This window comes from Mesoplodon mirus (assembly GCF_964341445.2).
Source record: "Mesoplodon mirus genome assembly, chromosome: 3".
NCBI lineage: Eukaryota > Metazoa > Chordata > Mammalia > Artiodactyla > Ziphiidae > Mesoplodon > Mesoplodon mirus.
The window spans coordinates 142,563,522-142,589,405 of NC_138978.1; the positions used below are offsets into that span (position 1 = coordinate 142,563,522).

At 50.6% G+C, this 25,884-nt stretch overlaps 1 pseudogene across 1 annotated transcript in view; it reads left to right on the plus strand.

Annotated features, from left to right (window-relative positions):
* Positions 1–11,877: 11,877 nt before the first annotated feature.
* The window catches only part of LOC309799286 (centrosomal protein of 78 kDa-like), a 659,089-nt pseudogene continuing 645,082 nt past the window's right edge, over positions 11,878–25,884 (plus strand). Inside the window, exon 1 of the transcript in view lies at positions 11,878–12,016. The product of the transcript in view is annotated as a centrosomal protein of 78 kDa-like (transcript). The remainder of the gene's footprint in view (positions 12,017–25,884) is intronic.

Below are 25,884 nucleotides of genomic sequence, written 5' to 3' on the forward strand. Positions count from 1 at the left end.
ACGGTGATAGTGCTCACAGTAATAGTGCTCATGGTGACAGTGCAAATGGTGACAATACCCATGGTGACAGTACTCATGTTGAAAATACCCATGGTGGCAGTTCTCATAGCGACAGTTCTCATGGTGGCAGTGCTCGTGGTGACAGTGGTAATGGTGACAGTGCCCTTGGTGGCAGTTCCCATAGGGATACTACTGAGGGTGACACTGCACATTGTTACAGTGCCCATGGTAACCGTGCTCACGGTGATAGTGCACATCGTGACTGTGCCCATGGTGGTAGTTCACCTGGTGACACTGCTAAATAGTGACAGTGCACATGCTGACAGTGCTCATGGTGATAGTGCCCATGAGACAGTGCACACGGTGATAATAGGCATTGTAACAGTGTTCATGGTGACAGAGCCCAAGGTGGCAGTGGCCATGGTGACAGTGCCCACAATGACAGTGCCCATGGTGACAGTGGTGACAGTGACAGTGACCATGGTGACACTTCTCACGGTGACAGTGCCCATGGGGACAGTTAGCATGGTGAGATTTCTCATGGTGTTAGTGCCAGTTGTGACAGTGCTCACAGTGACAATGCCCATGGTGCCAGTGACCATAGAGACATTCTGCATGGTCACATTTCTCACAGTGAAAGTGCCTATGGTGATATTAGGCATAGTGACACTGCACATGGTGGCAGTGCAAAATTGTGACAGTGCCCATGGTGACATTGCTCATGGTGACTTTGCTTACGGTGATAGTCCTTACAGTGACAGTGTGCATGGTGACACTGCACACAGTGACAGTGTTTGTGGTGACAGTGTTCACGGTGATAGTTCCCATGGTGAGAGTGTCCATGGTGACAGTGCCCATAGTCACAATTCTCATGGTGTAGTGCTCACAGTGAGAGTGCCCATGGTGAAAATACCCAGGGTGACAGTACTCATGGTGACAGTGCTCATGGTGAGACTAACGATGGTGACACTGCCCATGTTCACAATTCTCACAGTGATAATGCCTATGGTGAGAGTACCTAGGGTGGCAATGCTCATGGTGACAGTGCCCATGGTGTCTTGCCCATAGTGAGAGTACTCATGGTGACAGTGCTCATGTTGGCAGTGACATAAATAACAGTGCTCATTGTGGCAGTGCTCATGGTGACCGTGCTCATGGTGACAGTGCCCATGTTTACAGTGTTTATGGTGATAGATGTCACAGTGTCAGTGCCCACGCTGACAAAGCCCATGGTGATACTTCCCATTGTGACAGTGCCCACGGTGACAGTGCCAATGGTCACAGTGCCCAAGATCACAGTGCCCATGGTGAGCGTCTTAACGGTGACTGTGCCCATGGTGACAGCCCCCAGTTTGACAACACCCATTGTGACAGTGCTCACTGTGACCATGCTGATGCTGACAGTGCCAATGATGATAGTGCCAATAGTGAGAGTGCTCACGGTGAAACTGCCCATGGAGACACTGCCCATGTTGATAGTGCTCATCGTGACAACTCCTCGGAATCAGTGCCAATTGTGAGAGTCCCCGTGGTGACCGTTCTCACAGTGAAAGTGACCCTGTTGTAATTGTTCAAGGTGAGAGTGCTCAAGGTGATAGTATCCATGTTAACATTGCCCATGGTGACTGTTCTCATGGTGACAGTGCCTATGGTGAAAATGCTCTTAGTGACAGTGCTCACAGTGACAGTGCCCATGGTGACAGTGACCACGGTGACTGTTCTCACCGTGGTAGTGCCCATGGTGACAGTGTTCATGGTGACAGTCCACATTGAGGCTGTGCCCGTGGTGACAGTGTGAAGGGTGATAGTACTCACAGTGATAGTACTCACATTGACAGTGCCCATGGTGACAATACCCACGGTGACAGTAATCATGGTGAAAGTGCCCATGGTGGCAGTTCTCATAGTGACAGTTCTTGTGACAGTGCTCAGGGTGGCAGTGCCCATGGTGAGACTACCGATGGTGACACTGCCCATGGTGACAGTGCACATGGTCATGGTGCGTCTGGTGGCAGTGCAAAATAGTGACAGTGCCCATGGTGATATTGCTCATGGTGATAGTGCCCATGGTGAGAGTGCCCATGGTTACAGTGCTCATGGTGACAGTGCCCATGGTGACAGTGCTCAGGGTGATAGTGCTTATGGTGATAGTTCTCATGTTGACAGTGCCTAAGGTGACAATACCCACGGAGACAGTAATCATGGTGAAAGTGCCCATGGTGGCAGTTCTCATAGTGACAGTTCTTGTGACAGTGCTCATGGTGGCAGTGCTCGTGGTGACAGTGCTCTTGGTGACAGTGCACACCGTGAGAGTGCCCATGGTGTCCATGACCATGGTGACAGTTCTTATCATGATAGTGCTCACGGTAGCAGTGTTCATGGTAATAGTGCTCACGGTGGCAGTGCCCATGGTGATAGTGCCCATGGTGAGGGTCTGCACGTTGATAGTGCCCATGGTGGCAGTTCCCATTGTGAAAGTGCTCATGATGACAGTGCCCATGTTGGTAGTTCCCATGGTGACAGTGCTCACGGTGGTAGTGAACATGGTAACAGTGCACATGGTGGCCACACCCTTGGTGAGAGTGCCCATGATGACAGTACTCATGGTGACAGTTATCACGGTGATAGTGCCCATGGTGACATTGCACATGGTGACAGTGAAAAATGGTGACAGTGCCCATTTTAACAGTTCTCATAGTGACAGTGCACACGGTGACAACCCATGCAGACAGTACTCACGGTGACAGTTCTCATGGTTGCAGTACACATGGTGACAGTGCTCACAGTGATAATGCCCATGGTGGCAGTGCCCATGGTGACACTGCCCATGATGACAGTGCCCATGGTGACAGTGCCCACGGGGCCATTGCCTATGGTGACAGTGACCATGGTGAGTGTGCTCACAGTCATAGTTCCCATGGTTACAGGGCTCATGGTGCCAGTCCGCATTGTGCCAGTGCCCATGGCAACAGTGCTCATAGTGACAGTGACCACAGTGAGAGTGCTCACGGTGACAGTGCCCATAGATATAGTGTCCATGGTAACAGTACTAACAGTGAAATTGTTTATGGGGACACGGCCCATGGTGACAGTGCCCAACGACCCTCACGGTGATAGTGCTCATTGTGAGAGTGCTCATGGTGACAGTCCACATTGTGCCAGTGCCCAAGGTGACAGGGCTCACGGTGACAGTGCCCAAAGTCACAATACCCATGCTGACAGTGCCCAGGTTGACAGTTCTCATGGTGATAGTGCCCATGGTGACAGTGCACATGGTGATGCTGAGAATGCTGACACTGCTTATGGTGACAGTGGTCATTGTTGCAGTACCCATGGAGATATTGCTGATACTGACAGTGCCCTTGGTGATAGTGCCCATGGTGAGTGTGCTCACGTTAATAGTGCCCATGGTGGCTGTTCCAATTGTGAAAGTGCTCATGATGACAGTGCCCATGTTGGAAGTTCCCATGGTGACAGTGCACACGGTGATAATGGGCATAGTTACAGTGTTCATGGTGACAGAGCCCAAGGTGGCAGTGGCCGTGGTGACAGTGCCCACAATGACAGTGCTGACAGTGACAGTGCTGATGGTGACACTTCTCACGGTGACAGTGCCCATGGGGACAGTTAGCATGGTGAGATTTCTCATGGTGATAGTGCCCGTTGTGACAGTGCCACAGTGACAATGCCCATGGTGCCAGTGCCCATAGAGACATACCGCATGGTCACATTTCTCACGGTGAAAGTGCCTATGGTGATATTACGCATGGTGACACTGCATATGGTGGCAGTGCAAAATGGTGACAGTGCCCATGGTGACATTGCTCATGGTGACTTTGCTTACGGTGATAGTCCTTACGGTGACAGTGTGCATGGTGACACTGCACACAGTGACAGTGTTCATGGTGACAGTGTTCATGGTGATAGTTCCCATGGTGAGAGTGTCCATGGTGACAGTGCCCATAGTCACAATTCTCATGGTGTAGTGCTCACAGTGAGAGTGCCCATGGTGAAAATACCCAGAGTGACAGTACTCATGGTGACATTGCTCATGGTGATAGTGCCTATGCTGACAGTGCCCATGTTTACAATTTTCACAGTGATAATTCCTATGCTGAGAGTACCTAGGGTGAGAATGACCATGGTGACAGTGCCCATGGTGTCATGTCCATGGTGACATTGCTAATGGAGACAGTGCTCATGTTGGCAGTTCCATAAATAACAGTGCTCATTGTGGCAGTGCTCATGGTGACAGTGCCCATGTTTACAGTGTTTATGGTGATAGATGTCACAGTGTGAGTGGAAACGGGGAGAGTGCCCACGCTGACAAAGCCCATGGTGATACATCCCATTGTGACAGTGCCATGGTGACAGTGCCCATGGTGACAGTGCACAGTGTGACAAGGCCCATGTTGACAGTGCTCATGGTGACAGTGCTCATGGTGAAACTGCCCATGGAGACATTGCCCATGGTGATAGTGCTCATGGTGACAACCCCACGGTGACAGTGCCAATGGTGATAGTCACCGTGGTGACAGTTCTTACATTGAATGTAACCATGGTGACATTGCTCATGGTGACAGTGCTCATGGTGACAGTGCTCAAGGTGATGGTCTCCATGTTGACAGTGCCCATGGTGACAGTTCTCACGGTGACAGTGCCTATGGTGAAAATTCTCATAGTGACAGTGCTCACAGTGACAGTGCCCATGGTGATATTACCCATGGTGACAGTACTCTTGGTAAAAGTGTCCATGGTGACACTCCACATGGTGGCAGTGCAAAATGCTGACAGTGCCCATGGTGAGAGTCTGCATGTTGATACTGCCCATCGTGGCAGTTCCCATTGTGAAAGTGCTCATGATGACATTGCCCATGTTGGTAGTTCCCATGGTGACAGTGCTTATGGTGATAGTGACCATGGTAACTGTGCACATGGTGCCCTTGCCCTTGGTTAGAGTGCCCATGATGACATTATTCAGGAAGACAGTTCTCACGGTGATAGTGTCCATGGTGACATTGCACATGGTGGCAGTAAAAAATGGTGACAGTGCCCATGTTGACAGTTCTTAAGGAGACAGTGCACACGATGACAACCCATGCAGACAGTACTCATGGTGACAGTTCTCATGGTTGCAGTACCCATGGTGAAAGTGCTCACAGTAATAGTGACCATGGTGTCAGTGCACATGGCGACAGTGCCCATGGTGACACTGCCCATGATGACAGTACCCATGGTGACAGTGCCCATGGCGCCATTGCCCATGGTAACAGTGCTCATGGTAACAGTGCCCATGGTGACAGTGACCACGTTGAGAGTGCTCAAATTGATAGTGCCCATGGTGACAGGGCTCATGGTGCCAGTCAGCATTGTGCCAGTACCCATGGCGACAGTGGTCATGGTGACAGTGACCACAGTGAGAGTGCTCACGGTGACAGTGCAAATGGTGACAATACCCATGGTGACAGTACTCATGTTGAAAATACCCATGGTGACAGTTCTCATAGCAACAGTTCTCATGGTGACAGTGCTCATAATAGCAGTGCCCAAGGTGGCAGTGCTCGTGGTGACAGTGCTAACGGTGACAGTGCTCTTGATGGCAGTTTCCATGGGGACAGTACCGATGGTGACACTGCACATTGTTACAGTGCCCATGGTAACCGTGCTCAAGGTGATAGTGCACATTGTGACAGTGCCCATGGTGGTAGTTCACCTGGTGACACTGCTAAATAGTGACAGTGCACATGCTGACAGTGCTCACGGTGATAGTGCCCATGGTGACAGTGCACACAGTGATAATGGGCATTGTTAGAGTGTTCATGGTGACAGAGCCCAAGGTGGCAGTGGCCATGGTGACAGTGCCGATGATGACAGTGCCCATGGTGACAGTGGCGATAGTGACAGTGCCCATGGTGACACTTCTCACAGTGACAGTGCCCATGGGGACAGTTAGCATGGTGAGATTTCTCATGGTGATAGTGCCCATTGTGACAGTGCTCACAGTGACAATGCCCATGGTGCCAGTGCCCATAGAGACATACCGCACGGTCACATTTCTCATGGTGAATGTGCCTATGGTGATATTACCCATGGTGACACTGCACATGGTGTCAGTGCAAAATGGTGACAGTACCCATGGTGACTTTTCTTACGATGATAGTCCTTACGGTGACAGTGTGCATGGTGACACTGCACACATTGACAGTGTTCATGGTGACAGTGTTCATGGTGATAGTTCCCATAGTGAGAGTGTCCATGGTGACAGTGCCCATAGTCACAATTCTCATAGTGTCGTGCTCACAGTGACAGTGCCCATGGTGAAAATACCCAGGGTGACAGTACTCATGGTGATAGTGCTCATGGTGATAGTGCCCATGCTGACAGTGCCCATGTTCACAATTCTCACAGTGATAATTCCTATGGTGAGAGTACCTAGGGTGACAATGCCCATGGTGAGAGTGCCCATGGTGTCATGCCCATGGTGACAGTGCTCATGTTGGCAGTGCCATAAATAACAGTGCTCATTGTGGCAGTGCTCATGGTGACCATGCTCATGGTGACAGTGCCCATGTTTACAGTGTTTTTGGTGATTGATGTCATGGTGTGAGTGCAAAAGGAGACAGTGCTCACGGTGACAAAGCCCATGGTGATACTTCCCATTGTGACAGTGCCCATGGTGACAGCGCACAGTATGACAGGGCTCATAGTGACAGTGCTCAGGGTGACAGTGCTCATGGTGAAACTGCCCATGGAGACATTGCCATGGAGATAGTGCTCATGATGACAACCCCACAGTGACATTGCCCATGGTGATAGTGCTCATGGTGACAACCCCATGGTGACAGTGCCAATGGTGATAGATGTCATGGTGGACATGCCCAGTGTGACAGTGCCCACACTGACAAAGCCCATGGTGATACTTCCCATTGTGACAGTGCCCACAGTGACAGAGCCCATGGTGACAGTGCCCAAGATCACAGTGCCCATGGTGAGAGTGCTAATGGTGACTGTGCCCATGGTGACAGCGCGCAGTGTGACAATGCCCATTGTGACAGTGCTCATGGTGACTGTGCCGATGCTGACAGTGCCGAGGGTGATAGTGCCAATAGTGAGAGTGCTCACGGTGAAACTGCCCATGGAGACACTGCCCATGGTGATAGTGCTCATCGTGACAACCCCTTTGAGGCAATGCCAATGGTGAGAGTCCCCATGGTGACAGTTCACACAGTGAAAGTGACCGTGTTGAAATTGCTCATGGTGACAGTGCTCAAGGTGATAGTCTCCATGTTGACAGTGTCCATGGTGACTGTTCTCATGGTGACAGTGCCTATGGTGATAATGCTCTTAGTGACATTGCTCATGGTGACAGTGCCCATGGTGACAGTGACCACGGTGACTTTTCTCACCGTGATAGTGCCCATGGTGACAGTGCACATGGTGGTAGTGCACATGGTGGCAGTGAAAAATGGTGACAGTGTCCATGCTGACAGTTCTCATGGTGACAGTGCACATGGTGAAAACCCATGCTGACAGTGCTCACAGTGACAGTGCTCATGGTAGCAGTACCCATGGTGACAGTGCTCACAGCGGTAGTGCTCATGGTGGCAGTGCCAATGGTGACACTGCCCACGGTGAAAATGCCAATGATGACAGTGCCCATGATGAGAGTGCCCATGGTGCCATTGCCTATGGCAGTGCTCACAGTGAGAGTACCCATGGTAACAGTGACCACGGTGAGAGTGCTCATAGTGATAGTGTCCATGGTGACAGTCCGCATTGTGCCAGTACCCATAGTGACAGTGCTCACAGTGACAGTGCCCATGGTGACAGTGACCACAGTGAGAGTGCTCACGGTGGTAGTGCTCACAGTAATAGTGCTCATTATGACAGTGCCGATGGCGACAGTGCCCACGGTGATAGTGTCCATGGTGATAGTGCCCATGGTGAGGGTCCACACATTGATAGTGCCCATGGTGGGAGTTCCCATTGTGAAATTGCTCATGATGACATTGCCCATGTTGACAGTTCTCATGGTGACAGTGCACACGGTGACAACCCATGCAGACAGTACTCACGGTGACAGTACTCATGGTGACAGCTCTCATGGTGCAGTACCCATGGTGAAAGTGCTCACAGTGATAGTGCCCATGGTGACAGTGCCCATGGTGACACTGCCCATGATGACAGTGCCCATGGTGACAGTGCCCATGGCACCATTGCCCTTGGTGACACTTCTCACAGTGACAGTGCCCATGGGGACAGTTAGCATGGTGAGATTTCTCACGGTGATAGTGCCCGTTGTGACAGTGCTCACAGAGAAAATGCCCATGGTGCCAGTGCCCATAGAGACATACCACACGGTCACATTTCTCACGGTGAAAGTGCCTATGGTGATATTACCCATGGTGACACTGCACATGATGGCAGTGCAAAATGGTGACAGTGCCCACGGTGACATTGCTCATGGTGACTTTGCTTACGGTGATAGTCCTTACAGTGACACTGTGCATGGTGACACTGTGCACAGTGAAAGTGTTCATGGCGACAGTGTTCACGGTGATAGTTCCCATGGTGAGAGTGTCCACAGTGATAGTGGCCATAGTCACAATTCTCATGGTGTAGTGCTCACAGTGACAGTGCCCATGGTGAAAATACCCAGGGTGACAGTACTCATGGTGACAGTGCTCATGGTGATAGCGCCCATGGTGAGAGTGCCCATGTTCACAACTCTCACGGTGACAGTGCCCATGGTGATATTACCTATGGTGAGAGTACTCATGGTAAAAGTGCCCATGGTGACACTGCACATGGTGGAAGTGCAAAATGGTGTCAGTGCCCATGGTGATATTGCTCATGGTGACATTGCTTATGGTGATAGTCTTTACGGTGATAGTGTGTATGGTGAAACTGCACACAGTGACAGTGCTCATGGTGACAGTGTTCACGGCGATAGTGCCGATGGTGAACGTGCCCATGTTGACAGTGCCCATAGTCACAATTCTCACGGTGTAGTGCTCACGGTGACAGTGCCCATGGTGACAATACACAGGGTGACAGTATTCATGGTGACATTGCTCATGGTGATAGTGTCCATGGTGAGAATGCCCATCTTCACAACTCTCACGGTGATAGTGCCCATGGTGGCAATACCCAGGGTGACAGAGCTCATGGTAAAAGTGCTCATGGTGACAGTCCCCATGATGACAGTACCTAAGGTGACAATACCCATAGTGAGAGTGCTCATGGTGACAATACCCAGGGTGTCCTGCCCATGGTGACAGTGATCATGGTGACACTGTTCATGTGGACAGTGCCATAACTGACAGTGCTCATTGTGGCAGTGCTCATGGTGACCGTGCTCATGGTGACAGGGCCCATGGTTACAGTGCTTAGGGTGATAGAGGTCACGGTGGCCATGCCCACTGTGACAGTGCCCACGCTGACAAAGCCCATGGTGATACTTCCCATTGTGACAGTGCCCATGGTGACAGTGCCCAAGATCACAGTGCCCATGGTGAGAGTGCTAATGGTGACTGTGCCCATGACGACAGCACCCAGTGTGACAACGCCTATTCGGACAGTGCTCATGGTGACTGTGCCAATTCTGACAGTGCCGATGGTGATAGTGCCAATAGTGAGAGTGCTCACGGTGAAACTGACCATGGAGACACTGCCCATGGTGATATTGCTCATCGTGACAAACTCTCGGAGGCAGTGTCAATGGTAAGAGTCCCCCAGTGACAATTCTCACGGTGAAAGTGACCCTGTTGAAATTGCTCAAGGTGACGTTGCTCATGGTGACAGTGCTCAAGGTGATAGTCTCCATGTTGACAATGCCCATGGTGACTGTTCTCACGGTGACAATGCCTATGTTGATAATGCTCTTAGTGACAGTGCTCACGGTGACAGTGCCCATGGTGACAGTGTTCATGGTGATATTCCGCATTGAGGCTGTGCCCATGGTGACAGTGCTCAGGGTGATAGTGCTCACGGTTATAGTACTCACGTTGACAGTGCCCAAGGTGACAATACCCACGGTGACAGTAATCATAGTGAAAGTGAACATGGTGGCAATTCTCATAGTGACAGTTCTTGTGGCAGTGCTCGTGGTGACAGTGCTCTTGGTGACAGTGCCCATGGTGAGACTACCGATGGTAACACTGTGAATGGTGACAGTGCACATGGTCATGGTGTATTTGGTGGCATTCCAAAATATAACAGTGCCCATGGTGATATTGCTCATGGTGATAGTGCCCATGGTGACACTGCCCCTGGTGACAGTGCACACCGTGAGAGCGCCCATGGTGGCCGTGCCCATGGTGACAGGTCTTATCATGACAGTGCTCACGGTAGCAGTGTTCATGGTAATAGTGCTCATGGTGGCAGTGCCCACAATGAGAGTGCCAATGGTGAGAATACTGACTGTGACAGTACCCATGATGACTTTTCTCTCTGTGACAGTGCCCTTGGGGACAGTTAGCATGGTGAGATTTCTCACGGTGATAGTGCCCATTGTTTCAGTGCTCATAGTGACAAGACCCATGGCGCCAGTGCCCATCATGGCATTGCTCACAGTGATAGTTCTCACGGTGACAGTGCCCATGGTGATATTACCGATGGTGACAGTACTCAGGGATAAAGTGCTCATGGTGACAGTGCCTAAGGTGATAGTGCACATGGTGACAGTGCAAAATGGTGACAGTGCCCATGGTGACATTGCTTAATGTGATAGTCCTTGCAGTGATAGTGCGCATGGTGACACTGCCCACCGTGACAGTGCTCTTGTTGACAGTGCTCACGGTGATAGTGCCAAGGTTGGAAGTGCCCATCGTGAAAGTGCCCATGGTGTCAGTTCTTATGCTGAGAGTGGTCAGAGTGGCAGTGCTCATGGTGACAGTGCCCATGGTGACAGTGACCACAGTGACAGTTCTAATGGTGATAGTGCCCATGTTGACAGAGCTCATGGTGACAGTCCACATTGTGCCAGTGCCCAAGGTGACAGTGCTCATGGTGACAGTGCCCAAAGTCACAATACCCATGGTGACAGTGCCCAGGCTGACAGTTCTCATGGTGATAGTGCCCATGGTGACAGTGCACATGGTGATACTGAGAATGGTGACAGTGCTTATGGTGACAGTGGTCATGGTTGCAGTACCCATGGTGATAGTGCTGGAACTGACAGTGCCCTTGGTGATAGTGCCCATGGTGAGTGTGCTCACGTTAATAGTGCCTATGGTGGCAGTTCCCATTGTGAAAGTGCTCATGATGACAGTGCCCATGTTGGTAGTTCCCATGGTGACAGTGTTCACGGTGATAGTGACCATGGTAACATTGCACATGGTGGCTGTGCCCTTGGTGAGAGTGCCCATGATGACAGTACTCATGGTGACAGTGTTCACGGTGATAGTGCCCATGGTAACAGTGCACATGGTGGTAGTGCACATGGTGGCAGTGCCCATGGTGGCAGTGTCCACGGTGCCATTGCCTATGGTGACAGTGCCCATGGTGACAGTGCACACAGTTTCATTGCCTATGGTGACAGTGCTCACATTGACAGTACCTATGGTAACAGGGACCACAGTGAGAGTGCTCATGTTGATAGTGTCCATCGTGACAGGGCTCATTGTGACAGTCCACATTGTGCCAGTAAACATAGTGACAGTGCTCACGGTGACAGTGCCTATGGTGACAGTGCAAATGGTGACAATACCCATGGTGAGAGTACTCATGTTGAAAATACCCATGGTGGCAGTTCTCATAGCAACAGTTCTCATGGTGACAGTGCTCATAATAGCAGTGCCCAAGGTGGCAGTCCTCGTGGTGACAGTGCTAATGGTGACAGTGCTCTTGGTGGCAGTTCCCATGGGGACAGTACCGATGGTAACACTGTTCACTGTTACAGTGCCCATGGTAACCATGCTCCCGGTGCTAGTGCACATCCTGACAGTGCCCATGGTGTTAGTTCACCTGGTGACACTGCTAAATAGTGACCTTGCACATGCTGGCAGTGCTCATGGTGATAGTGCCCATGGGGACAGTGCACACGGTGATAATGGGCATTGTTACAGTGTTCATGGTGACAGAGCCCAAGGTGGCAGTGGCCATGGTGACAGTGCCGACGATGACAGTGCCCATGGTGACAGTGGCGATAGTGACAGTGCCCGTGGTGACACTTCTCACAGTGACAGTGCCCATGGGGACAGTTAGCATGGTGAGATTTCTCATGGTGATAGTGCCTGTTGTGACAGTGCTCACAGTGACAATGCCCATGGTGCCAGTGCCCATAGAGACATTCCGCACAGTCACATTTCTCACGGTGAAAGTGCCTATGGTGATATTACCCATGGTGACACTGAACACGGTGGCAGTGTAAAATGGTGACAGTGCCCATGGTGACATTGCTCACGGTGATAGTGCCCATGGTGACAGTGCCTATTGTGATACTGAGAATGGTGACAGTGCTTATGGTGACTGTGGTCATGGTTGCAGTACCCATGGTATTAGTGCTGAAACTGACAGTGCCCTTGGTGATAGTGCCCATGATGAGTGTGCTCACATTAATAGTGCCCATGGTGTCAGTTCCCATTGTGAAAGTGCTCATGATGACAGTGCCCATGTTGGTCGTTCGCATGGTGACAGTGCTCACAGTGATAGTTCCCATGGTAAAAGTGCAAATGGTGGCTGTGCCCTTGGTGACATTGCCCATGGTGACAGTGAGCCTGGTGAGAGTGCACACCATGAGTGTGCCCATGGTGGCCGTGCCCATGGTGACAGTTCGTATCATGACAGTGCTCACGGTAGCAGTGTTCATGGTAATAGTGCTCACAGTGGCAGTGCCCACTATGAGAGTGCCAATGATGAGAATACTGACTGTGACAGTGCCCATGGTGACTTTTCTCTCTGTGACAGTGCCCTTGGGGACAGTTAGCATGGTGAGACTTCTCACGGTGATAGTGCCCATTGTTTCAGTGCTCATAGTGACAAGACCCATGGCGCCAGTGCCCATCATGGCATTGCTCACGGTGACAGTGCCCATGGTGATATTACCCATGGTGACAGTACTCAGTGATAAAGTGCTCATGGTGACAGTGCCTAAGGTGATAGTGCACATGGTGGCAGTGCAAAATGGTGACAGTGCCCATGGTGACATTGCTTAATGTGATAGATCTTGCGGTGATAGTGTGCATGGTGACACTCCCCACCGTGACAGTGCTCTTGTTGACAGTGCTCATGGTGATAGTGCCAATGTTGGAAGTGCCCATCGTGAAAGTGCCCATGGTGACAGTTCTTATGGTGAGAGTGGTCAGAGTGGCAGTGCTCATGGTGAAAGTGCCCATGGTGACAGAGCTCACGGTGACAGTGCCCATAGTTATAGTGTCCATGGTGACTGTACTAACAGTGAAATTGTCCATGGGGACACTGCCCATGGTGACAGTGCCCATGGTCACAAACCTCATGGTGATAGTGCTCACGGTGACAGTGCCCATGGTGACAGTGACCACAGTGACAGTTCTAATGGTGATAGTGCTGATGATGACAGTACTCTTGGTGACAGTCCACATTGTGCCAGTGCCCAAGGTGACAGTGCTCACGGTGACAGTGCCCAAAGTCACAATACCCATGGTGACAGTGCCCAGGCTGACAGTTCTCATGGTGATAGTGCCTATGGTGACAGCGCACATGGTGATACTGAGAATGGTGACAGTGCTTATGGTGAGAGTGGTCATGGTTGCAGTACCCATGGTGATAGCTGAACCTGACAGTGCCCTTGGTGATAGTGCCCATGGTGAGTGTGCTCACGTTAATAGTGCCCATGGTGGCAGTTCCCATTGTGAAAGTGTTCATGATGACAGTGCCCATGTTGGTAGTTCCCATGTTGACAGTGTTCACGGTGATAGTGACCATGGTAAGAGTGCACATGGTGGCTGTGCCCTTGGTGACAGTGCCCATGATGACAGTACTCATGGTGACAGTGCTCACGGTGATAGTGCCCATGGTGACAGTGCACATGGTGGTAGTGCCCATGGTGGCAGTGAAAAATGGTGACAGTGCCCATGCTGACAGTTCTTATGGTGACAATGCACACGGTGACAACCCATGCTGACAGTGCTCATGATAGCAGTACCCGTGGTGACAGTGCTCACAGTGATAGTGCCCATCTTGGCAGTGCCCATGATGACACTGTCCATGGTGACAATGCCCATGATGACAGTGCCCATCCTCACAGTGACCACAGTGAGAGTGCTCACGGTGGTAGTGCTCACAGTAATAGTGCTCATGGTGACAGTGCCGACGGTGACAGTGCTCACGGTGACAGTGCCCATGGTGATAGTGTCCATGGTGAGATTCGCACTTTGATAGTGCCCATGGTGGCAGTTCCTATTGTGAAAGTGCTCATGATGACATTGCCCATGTTGGTAGTTCCCATGTTGACAGTTCTCACGGTGATAGTGACCATGGTAACAGTGCACATGGTTGTCGTTCCCTTGGTGACAGTGCCCATGATGACAGTACTCATGGTGACAGTTCTCATGGTGATAGTGTCTATGGTGATGTTGCACATAGTGGCCATGAAAAATGGTGACAATGCCCATGTCGACATTTCTCGTGGTGACAGTGCACATGGTGACAACCCATGCAGACAGTATTCACGGTGAGAGTTCTCATGGTTGCAGTACCCATGGTGACAGTGCTCACAGTGATAGTGCCCATGGTGACAGTGCCCATGGTGGCAGTGCCCACTGTACCATTGCCTATGGTCACAGTGCTCACAGTGACAGTACCGATGGTAACAGTGACCACAGTGAGAGTGCTCATGTTGATAGTGTCCATGGTGACAGGGCACATTGTGACAGTCCGCATTGTGCCACTACCCATAGTGACAGTGCTCACAGTGACAGTGCCCATGGTGACAGTGACCATGGTGAGAGTGCTCACAGTGGTAGTGCTCACAGTAATAGTGCTCATGGTGACAGTGCCGATGGTGACAGTGCCCATGGTTATAGTTCCCATAGTGAGAGTCCGCACGTTGATAGTGCGTATGGTGGCAGTTCCTATTGTGAAAGTGCTCATGATGACATTGCCCATGTTGGTATTTACAATGGTGACAGTGCCCATGATGACGATACTCATGGTGACATATCTCATGGTGATAGTGCCCATGGTGACATTGCACATGGTGGCAGTGAAAAATGGTGACAGTGCCCATGTCGAGATTTCTCATGGTGACAGTGCACACGGTGACAACCCATGCAGACATTACTCACGGTGACAGTTCTCATGGTTGCAGTACCCATGGGGACAGTGCTCACAGTGATACTGCCCATGGTGGCAGTGCCCATGGTGACAGTGCCCATGGTGACAATGCCCATGATGACAGTGCCCATGGTGACAGTGCCTATGGTGACAGTGCTCATGGTAGCAGTGCCCATGGTGACAGTGAGCACCGTGAGAGTGCTCACGGTGGTAGTGCTCACATTAATAGTGCTCATGGTGACAGTGCTGACCGTGACAGTGCTCAGGGTGACAGTGCCCATGGTGACAGTGCCCATGGTGACACTTCTCATGGTGACAGTGCCCATGGGGACAGTTAGCATGGTGAGATTTCTCACGGTGATAGTGCCCATTGTGACACTTCTCACAGTGACAATGCCCATGGTGCCAGTGCTCATAGAGACTTTCCGCACGGTCACATTTCTCATGGTGAAAGTGCCTATGGTGATATTAGGCATGGTGACACTGCACATGGTGGCAGTGCTCATGGTGACTTTCATTACGGTGGTAATCCTTACGGTGACAGTGCGCATGGTGACACTGCACACAGTGACAGTGTTCATGGTGATACTTCCCATGGTGAGAGTGTCCATGGTGACAGTGCCCATAGTCACAAATCTCATGGTGTAGTGCTCACAGTGACAGTGCCCATGGTGAAAATACCCAGGGTGACAGTACTCATGGTGACAGTGCTCATGGTGATAGTGCCCATGGTGACAGTGCCCATCTTCACAATTCTCACAGTGATAATGCCTATGGTGAGAGTACCTAGGGTGACAATGCCCATGGTGAGAGTGCCCATGGTGTCATGCCCATGGTGACAGTGCTCATGGTGACAGTGCTCATGTTGGCTGTGCCATAAATAACAGTTATCATTGTGGCAATGCTCATGGTGACTGTGCTCACAGTGACAGTGCCCATGGTGACAATACACAGGGTGACAGTATTCATGGTGACATTGCTCATGGTGATAGTGCCCATGGTGAGAGTGGCCATGTTCACAACTCTCTCGGTGATAGTGCCCATGGTGACAATACCCAGGGTGACAGAGCTCATGGTAAAAGTGCTCACAGTGACAGTGCCCATGGTGACAGTACCTAAGGTGACAATTCCCATGGTGACAGTGCCCATGGTGAAACTGCACGCGGTGACAATGCCCATGATGACAGTGCCCATGGTGACAGTGCGCATGGTGCCATTGCCTATGATGACAGTGCTCACAGTGACAGTACCCATGATAACAGGGACCATGGTGAGAGTGCTCATGGTGATAGTGTCAATGGTGACAGGGCTCACTGTGACAGTCTGCATTGTGTCAGTACCCATAGTGACAGTGTTCACAGTGACAGTGCCCATGGTGACAGTGACCACAGTGAGAGTGTTCAGGGTCGTAGTGCTCACAGTAATAGTGTTCATGGTGACAGTGCCGATGGTAACAATGCTCACAGTGACAGTGCCCATGGTGAGAGTCCACACGTTGATAGTCCCATGGTGGCAGTTCCTATTGTGAAAGTGCTCATGATGACATTGTCCATGTTGGTAGTTCCCATGGAGACAGTGCTCACGGTGAGAGTGACCATGGTAACAGTGCACATGGTGGCCATTCCCTTGGTGACAGTGCCCATGATGACAGTACTCATGGTGACAGTTCTCACGGTGATAGTGCCCATGGTGACAGTGCACATGGTGGCAGTGAAGAATGGTGACAGTGCCCATGTTGACAGTTCTCATGGTGACAGTGCACACAGTGAGAACCCATGCAGACAGTACTCACGGTGACAGTTCTCATGGTTGGAGTACCCATGGTGACAGTGCTCACAGTGATACTGCCCATGGTGGCAGTGCCCATGGTGACAGTGCCCATGGTGACACTGCCCATGATGACAGTGCCCATGGTGACAGTGACCATGGTGAGAGTGACCACAGTGAGAGTGCTCACGGTGATAGTGCTCACGGTAATAGTGCTCATGGTGACAGTGCAAATGGTGACAATACCCATGGTGACAGTACTCATGTTGAAAATACCCATGGTGGCAGTTCTCATAGTGATAGTTCTCATGGTGACAGTGCTCATAATAGCAGTGCCCAAGGTGGCAGTGCTCGTGGTGACAGTGCTCTTGGTGGCAGTTCCCACGGGGACAGTACCGATGGTGACACTGCACATTGTTACAGTGCCCATGGTAACCATGCTCCCGGTGATGGTGCACATTGTGACAGTGCCCATGGTGGTAGTTCACCTAGTGACAGTGCTAAATAGTGACAGTGCACATGCTGACCGTGCTCATGGTGATAGTGCCCATGGGGACAGTGCACACGGTGATAATGGGCATTGTTACAGTGTTCATGTTGACAGAGCCCAAGGTGGCAGTGGCCATGATGACAGTGCCCACAATGACAGTGCCCATGGTGACAGTGGCGACAGTGACAGTGCACATGGTGACACTTCTCACAGTGACAGGGCCCATGGGGACAGTTAGCATGGTGAGATTTCTCACGGTGATAGTGCCCGTTGTGACAGTGCTCACAGTGACAATACCCATTGTGCCAGTGCCCATAGAGACATTCCGCATGGTCACATGTCTCACGGTGAAAGTGCCTATGGTGATATTACCCATGGTGACACTGCACATGGTGGCAGTGCAAAATGGTGACAGTGCCCATGGTGACATTGCTCATGGTGACTTTCCTTACAGTGATAGTCCTTATGGTGGCAGTGCGCATGGTGACACTGCACACAGTGACAGTGTTCATGGTGACAGTGTTCACGGTGATAGTTCCCATGATGAGAGTGTCCATGGTGACAGTGCCCATAGTCACAAATCTCATGGTGTAGTGCTCACAGTGACAGTTCCCATGGTGAAAATACACAGGGTGACAAGTACTCATGGTGACAGTGCTCATGGTGATAGTGCCCATGGTGACAGTGCCCATGTTCACAATTCTCACAGTGATAATGCCTATGGTGAGAGTATCTAGGGTGACAATGCCCATGGTGTCATGCCTATGGTGACAGTGCTCATGGTGACAGTGATCATGTTGGCAGTGCCATAAATAACAGTGCTCATTGTGGCAGTGTTCATGGTGACCATGCTCATGGTGACAGTGCCCTTGTTAACAGTGTTTATGGTGATAGATGTCACCTTGTCAGTGCCCACGGGGAGAGTGCCCTGGCTGACAAAGCCCATGGTGATACTTCCCATTGTGACAGTGCCCACAGCAACAGTGCCAATGGTGACAGTGCTCACTGTGACAAGGCCTATGGTGACAGTGCCAATGTTGAGTGTGCCAATAGTGACAGTGCTCATGGTGAAACTGCCCATGGAGACATTGCCCATGGTGACAGTGCCCATGGTGTCATGCCCATAGTGACAGTGCTCATGGTGACAGTGCTCATGTTGGCCATGCCATAAATAACAGTGCTCATTGTGGCAGTGTTCATGGTGACCATGCCCATGGTGACAGTGCCCATGTTTACAGTGTTTATTGTGATAGATATCACGGTATCAGTGCCCATGGGGACATTGCCCCCACTGACAAAGCCCATGGTGATACTACCCATTTTGACAGTGCCCACGGTGACAGTGCCCATGGTGACAACGCCCAGTGTGACAAGGCTTAAGGTGACAGTGCTAATGGTGACCATGCCCATGGTGACAGTGCCGATGGTTAGAGTGCCAATAGTGACAGTGCTCATGGTGAAACTGCCCATGGAGACATTGCCCATGGTGATAGTGCTCATGGTGACAACCCCACGGTGACAGTTCCAATGGTGATAGTCCCCGTGGTGACATTTCTTACGTTGAATGTGACCATGCTGACAGTTCTCATGGTGACAGTGCCTATGGTGAAAATTCTCACAAAGATAGTGCTCACGGTGACAGTGCCCATGGTGATATTACCCATGTTGAAAGTACTCATGGAAAAAGTGCCCATGGTGACACTGCACATGGTGGCAGTGCAAAATGGTGACAGTGCCCACGGTGATATTGCTCATGGTGACATTGCTTACGGTGTTAATGCTTACGGTGATAGTGTGTCTGGTGAAACTGCACACAGTTAGAGTGCTCATGGTGACAGTGTTCACGGCAATAGTGCCGATGGTGAATGTGCCCATGGTGACAGTGCCCATAGTCACAATTCCCACAGTGTAGTGCTCAAGGTGACAGTGCCCATGGTGACAATACACAGGGTGACAGTATTTATGGTGACATTGCTCATGGTGATAGTGCCCATGGTGAGAGTGCCCATGTTCTCAATTCTCACGGTGATAGTGCCCATGGTGACAATACCCAGGGTGACAGAGCTCATGGTAAAAGTGCTCACGGTGACAGTGCCCATGGTGACAGTATCTAAGGTGACAATTCCCATGGTGAGAGTGCTCATGGTGTCAGTGCCCATGGTGACAATACCCAGGGTGTCCTGCCCCTGGTGACAGTGATCATGGTGACACTGCTCATGTGGACAGTGCCTAAGTGACAGTGCTCATTGTGGCAATGCTCATGGTGACCGTGCTCATGGTAACAGTGCCCATGGTTACAGTCCTTATGGTGATAGATGTCACGGTGGCCATGCCTATGGTGACAGTGCCCACGCTGAAAAAGTCCATGGAGATACTTCCCATTGTGACAGTGCCCACCGTGACAGAGCCTATTGTGACAGTGCCCAAGATCACAGTGCCCATGCTGAGAGTGCTAATGGTGACTGTGCCCATGGTGACAGCGCCCAGTGTGACAAAGCCCATTGTGACGGTGCTCATGGTGACTGTGCCGATGCTGACAGTGCCAATGGTGATAGTGCCAATAGTGAGAGTGCTCACGGTGAAACTGCCCATGGAGACACTGCCCATGGTGATAGTGCTCATCATGACAACCCCTCGGAGGCAGTGCCAATGGTGAGAGTCCCTGTGGTGACAGTTCTCACGGTGAAAGTGACCCTGTTGAAATTGCTCATGGTGACAGTGCTCATGGTGACAGTGCTCAAGGTGATAGTCTCCATGTTGACAGCGCCCATGGTGACTGTTCTCACGGTGACAGTGCCTATGATGATAATGCTCTTAGTGACAGTGCTCATGGTGACAGTGCCCATGGTGAGAGTGACCACGGTGACTGTTCTCACCGTGATTGTGCCCATGGTGACAGTGTTCATGGTGACAGTACACTTTGAGGCTGTGCCCGTGGTGAGAGTGCTCAGGGTGATAGTGCTCACGGTGATAGTACTCACGTTGAAAGTGCCCAAGGTGACAATACCCACGGTGAGAGTAATCATGGTGAAAGTGCCCATGGTGGCAGTTCTCCTAGTGACAGTTCTTGTGACAGTGCTCATGGTGGCAGTGCTCGTGGTGACAGTGCTCTTGGTGACACTGCTCATGATGGCAGTGCCCATGGTGAGACTACCTATGGTGACACTGCCCATGGTGACAGTGCACATGGTCATGGTGCATCTGGTGGCTGTGTAAAATAGTGACAGTTCCCATGGTGATATTGCTCATTGTGATAGTGCCCATGTTGACAGTGCACACGGTGATAATGGGCATTGTTACAGTGTTCATGGTGACAGAGCCCAAGGTGGCAGTGGCCATGGTGACAGTGCCCACAATGACAGTGCCCATGGTGAGAGTGCCGACAGTGACAGTGCCCATGGTGACACTTCTCACGGTGACAGTGCCCATGGGGACAGTTAGCATGGTGAGATTTTTCACGGAGATAGTGCCCATTGTGACAGGGCTCACAGTGATATTGCCCATGGTGCCAGTGCCCATAGAAACATTCCGCACGGTCACATTTCTCACGGTGAAAGTGCCTATGGTGATATTACCCATGGTGACAATGCACATGATGGCAGTGCAAAATGGTGACAGTGCCCATGGTGATATTGGTCATGGTGATAGTGCCCATAGTGAGAGTGCCCATGGTTACTGTGATCATGGTGACAGTGCCTGTGGTGACAGTGCCCCTGTTGACAGTGCACACGGTGAGAGTGCCCATGGTGATATTACGCATGGTGACAGTACTCAGTGATAAAGTGCTCATGGTGACAGTGCCTAAGGTGATAGTGCACATGGTGGCAGTGCAAAATGGTGACAGTGCCCATGGTGACATTGCTTAATGTGATAGTCCTTGCGGTGATAGTGCGCATGGTGACACTGCCCACTGTGACAGTGCCCTTGTTGACAGTGCTCATGGTGATAGTGCCAATGTTGGAAGTGCCCATCGTGAAAGTGCCCATGGTGACAGTTCTTATGGTGAGAGTGGTCAGAGTGGCAGTGCTCATGGTGAAAGTGCTCATGGTGACAGAGCTCACGGTGATAGTGCTCACAGTGACAGTGCCCATGGTGACAGGGACCATGGTGACAGTTCTAATGGTGATAGTGCCCATGATGACAGTGCTCATGGTGACAGTCCACATTGTGTCAGTGCCCAAGGTGACGGCTCACGGTGAGAGTGCCCAAAGTCACAATACCCATGGTGACAGTGCCCAGGCTGACAGTTCTCATGGTGATAGTGCCCATGGTGACAGTGCACATGGTGATACTGAGAATGGTGACAGTGCTTATGGTGACAGTGGTCATGGTTGCAGTACCCATGGAGATAGTGTTGAAACAGACAGTGCCCTTGGTGATAGTGCCCATGGTGTGTGTGCTCACGTTAATAGTGACCACGGTGGCAGTTGCCATTGTGAAAGTGCTCATGATGACAGTGCCCATGTTGGCAGTTCCCATGGTGACAGTGCTCATGGTGATAGTGACCATGGTAACAGTGCACATGGTGGCTGTGCCCTTGGTGAGAGTGCCCATGATGACAGTACTCATGGTGACAGTGCTCACGGTGACAAACCATGCTGACAGTGCTCATGGTAGCAGTACCCGTGGTGACAGTGCTCACAGTGATAGTGCCCATGGTGGCCGTGCCCATGGTGACAGTTCTTATCATGATAGTGTTCACGGTAGCAGTGTTCATGGTAATAGTGCCCACGGTGGCAGTGTCCACAAAGAGAGTACCAATGGTGAGAATACTGACTGTGACAGTGCCCATGGTGACTTTTCCCTCTGTGACAGTGCCCTTGGGGACAGTTAGCACAGTGAGATTTCTCACGGTGATAGTGCCCATTGTTTCAGTGCTCATAGTGACAAGACCCATGGCGCCAGTGCCCATCATGGCATTGCTCATGGTGATAGTTCTCACGGTGACAGTGCCTATGGTGATATTACCGATGGTGACAGTACTCAGTGATAAAGTGCTCCTGGTAACACTTCCTAAGGTGATAGTGCCCATGGTGACATTGCACATGGTGGCAGTGAAAAATGGTGACCGTGCCCATGTTGACAGTTCTCATGGTGACAGTGCACACGGTGACAACCCATGCAGACAGTACTCACGGTGACAGTTCTCATGGTTGCAGTACCCATGGTGACAGAGCCCATGGTGGCAGTGCCCATGGTGACAGTACCCATGGTGACAATGCCCATGCTCATAGTGCTCATGGTAGCAGTACCCATGGTGGCAGTGCTCACAGTGATAGTGCCCATGGTGACAGTGCCCATGGTGGTAGTGCACATGGTGGCAGTGAAAAATGGTGACAGTGCCCATGCTGACAGTTCACATGGTGACAGTGCACGGTGACAACCCACGCTGACAGTGCTCACAGTGACAGTGCTCATGGTAGCAGTACCCGTGGTGACAGTGCTCGCAGTGGTAGTGCCCATGGTGGCAGTTCCCATGGTGACACTGCCCACAGTGACAATGCCATGATGACAGTGCCCATGGTGAAAGTGCCCACGGTGCCATTGCCTATGGTGACAGTGCTCACAGTGACAGTACCCATGGTAAGAGTGACCACAGTGAGAGTGCTAATGGTGATAGTGTCCATGGTGACAGTCCGCATTGTGCCAGTACCCATAGTGACGGTGCTCACGGTGACAGTGACCACAGTGAGAGTGCTCACGGTGATAGTGCTCACGGTGGTATTGCTCACAGTCATAGTGCTCATGGTGACAGTGCCGATGGTGACAGTGCCCATGGTGAGACTACCGATGGTGACATTGCCCATGGTGACAGTGCACATGGTCATGATACATCTGTTGGCAGTGCAAAATAGTGACAGTGCCCATGGTGATATTGCTCATGGTGATAGTGCCCATGGTGACAGTGCACACGGTGATAATGGGCATTGTTACAGTGTTCATGGTGACAGAGCCCAAGGTGGCAGTGGCCATGGTGACATTGCCAACAGTGAAAGTGCCCATGGTGGCACTTCTCATGGTGATAGTGCTCATGGTGACATTGCTCATGGTGACTTTGCTTACGGTGATAGTCCTTACGGTGATAGTGTGTATGGTGAAACTGCACACAGTGATAGTACTCATGGTGACAGTGTTCATGGCGATATTGCCGATGGTGAATGTGCCCATGGTGACAGTGCCCATAGTCACAATTCTAACGGTGTAGTGCTCACGGTGACAGTGCGCATGGTGACAATAGACAGGGAGAGAGTATTCATGGGGACATTGCTCATGGTGATGGTGCCCATGGTGAGAGTGCCCATGTTCACAACTCTCAAGGTGATAGTGCCCATGGTGACAATACACAGGGTGACAGAGCTCATGGTAAAAGTGCTCATGGTGACAGTGCCCATGGTGACAATCCCCAGGGTGTCCTGGCCATGGTGACAGTGATCATGGTGACACTGCTCATGTGGACAGTGCCATAAGTGAAAGTACTCATTGTGGCAGTGCTCATGGTGACCGTTCTCATGGTTACAGTGCCCATGGTTACAGTGCTTATGATGATAGATGTCACGGTGGCCTGCCCACGGTGACAGTGCCCACGCTGACAAAGCCCATGGTGATATCCCATTGTGAAAGTGCCAACGGTCACAGAGCCCATGGCAACAGTGCCCAATATCACATTGCCCATGGTGAGAGTGCTAATGGTGACTGTGACAATGGTGACAGTGCACATGGTCATGGTGCATCTGGTGGCAGTGCAAAATAGTGACAGTGCCCATGGTGATATTGCTCATGGTGAGAGTGGTCACAGTGGCAGTGCTCATGGTGAAAGTGCCCATGGTGACAGAGCTCACGGTGACAGTGCCCATAGTTATAGTATCCATGGTGACAGTACTAACAGTGTAATTGTCCATGGGTACACTGCCCATGTTGACAGTGCCCATGGTCACAACCCTCATGGTGATAGTGCTCACAGTGGCAGTGCCCATGGTGACAGTGACCACAGTGACCGTTCTAATGGTGATAGTGCCTATGATGACAGTGCTCATGGTGACAGTCCACATTGTGCCAGTGCGCAAGGTGACAGGGCTCACGGTGACAGTGCCCAAAGTCACAATACCCATGGTGACAGTGCCCAGGCTGACAGTTCTCATGGTGATAGTGCCCATGGTGACAGTGTACGTGGTGATACTGAGAATGGTGACAGTGCTTATGGTGACAGTGGTCATGGTTGCAGTACCCATGGTGGTAGTGCTGAACCTGACAGTGTCCTTGGTGAAAATCAGGATTTCACTCTACTATTCCACCTAACTTACTAGGTAACTAGTAGTTCCCAGTTTCCCCCTATAAGCTGAGTTTGCTCCAGTTGTCACAACAATAATAATAGTGTACTATTCATTTTCACATTTTTATCCCTGTTTAGGCAATACAACATATGGTCTCCTGATCTATGTCTCCCACTGGAAAATCCCGTGGTCATTTCTCAGTATTTCAGTCCTCATACTGTGTTCCAAACTCCCTAAAGCACCACAGAAAACTCACAAGACCCCAAAGTATATTTTAAAATTCCAAGGGAATGGACTTGAGGACATGGGGAGGGGGAAGGGTAAGCTAGGACAAAGTGAGAGAGTGACTTTGACATATATACACTTCTAAATGTTAAATAGATAGCTAGTGGGAAGCAGTTGCCTAGCACAGGGAGATCAGCTCGGTGCTTTGTGACCACCTAGAGGGGTGGGATAGGGAGGGTGGGAAGGAGATTCAAAGCAAGAGGGAGAGGATATGGGGATATATGTATACATATAGCTGTTTCACTTTGTTATACAGCAGAAACTAACACAACATTGTAAAGCAATTATACTCCAATAAAGATGTTTAAACATTTTTTAAATAAAATTTCAAGGGAAACACATCATCAAATAAGGCAAAAAGTGCATATTTAAGTTAGTTCACAGTTTCAGTGTGAGACTGCACTGCTTTCCTTCCAATGATGTCATATCTTTGCAAAGCTGGGGTTTTGGTGTCTGTTGAGATAAAAAGTAAAGACTTTGCTAAAATCAGTGTGAACCAGTACATGAGTGTGGTAGTTCCCAAAGACATTCCAAGATTTACAATTGTGCAATGCCCAACTGGTACACATATCTGATTAGAAAGTATTTGTGGTTATTTGATAATGTAATTAAATGCTAGCTTTTTCTTTCATTTTAATTTGTGTGTGTTAGGTTTTCAATCACTTCTAAGTTAAAAAAACATAAATATTTATTAAGCAGTTTGGGCAAGACCACTTAATAAACAAAACTGTTAGGTATTTCTTTTGGCCTAGGATGTCCATAAAAGTGTACTGAGACACTAAGGATGGCATGAACCAAGAAAGTCTGGGAGCCTCT